Raw genomic sequence first — 1,093 nt, 5'->3', positions numbered from 1 at the left:
CCGCATAACTTTTGTACTAAATTCAGTATCCGGTATCCGGAAAAACGCACGCTTGATGGGTTAAGAAGTCCCTATGTTGTTTATAACACCCGTATTAACGCAAACATTTGATTAAGTCTTCGATAGATACTTTGGTAATGAGTTCGGTTACCGCCCTGACAACAAATAACATTGTAAATCAAGTGTAGATTCGTGAAAAAAAAATCCACGGTTACAACAAAAGGATGACGTTAGTATAATGGATTATTTAAAAATGTAAATTACTAATAGGTATCAATTAACAATCAAAACTACAACCGCACAATATGAATCCGGCTGACCACATTGTTTTGAAAACCTTTAATATGTGTATGCATTTGAAAGTAGCTAGTATACATTCTGACCTATAGGGGCCTGTAGGGGCCTGACAATGTTAAATACGTTAATTTAATACCAAAAAGTATTGAATTTCTAATACAAAATTGTAATTGGTAAATTGATGCTTAATGGGCCACACCCTATGAAATGTAGAAATAGTGCTATAGTGGAGAAAATAGAAATTTAGAATACGTATGTAACATACCTTAACATGCTGCGTTACCATTCCACTAAAAGTTGCGTTTTGGTGAGGCTGTGTTTTTGGAACGTGGCTTTCCATGATGGATATTTATGCTTCTTTTTATTGTATAAATGAGTTGTTAAAACACTTTAAGAGAAATGTCATTGACAATCTAGTCAGTTCTATAACGATAAGATACATTCAAGCAATTGTCAACCAATATTTTATTATCAAACGGCACTTTTAAACCGTCATTACATTCTATTATTTTTTAGGAGACTATGTGTCTTTTATTCTTATCCTACTTGTCTTTTTCAAACTATGGTATATGTATTTAATTTGTACATTTATTACTGGGAATAAAATATGTTTAAACTAACATAAACCGCTGTTATTGTCGTTTTCAAGTATGTTTTAACCATAATGTAAAGGTGTATTAACAAGAAGATCACCTTTTGGTATTTGCTCTTTCCGTTGCAGATAGTATTACGCTGAGCAACGGTAGATACTTTAAACGTAAAAGTAGCGTCGCATCTGATCAACAGACAACATGAG

This window comes from Mercenaria mercenaria, chromosome 6 (genome assembly GCF_021730395.1).
Source record: "Mercenaria mercenaria strain notata chromosome 6, MADL_Memer_1, whole genome shotgun sequence".
NCBI classification, from domain to species: Eukaryota; Metazoa; Mollusca; class Bivalvia; order Venerida; family Veneridae; genus Mercenaria; species Mercenaria mercenaria.
This window is presented reverse-complemented; position numbering follows the sequence as displayed.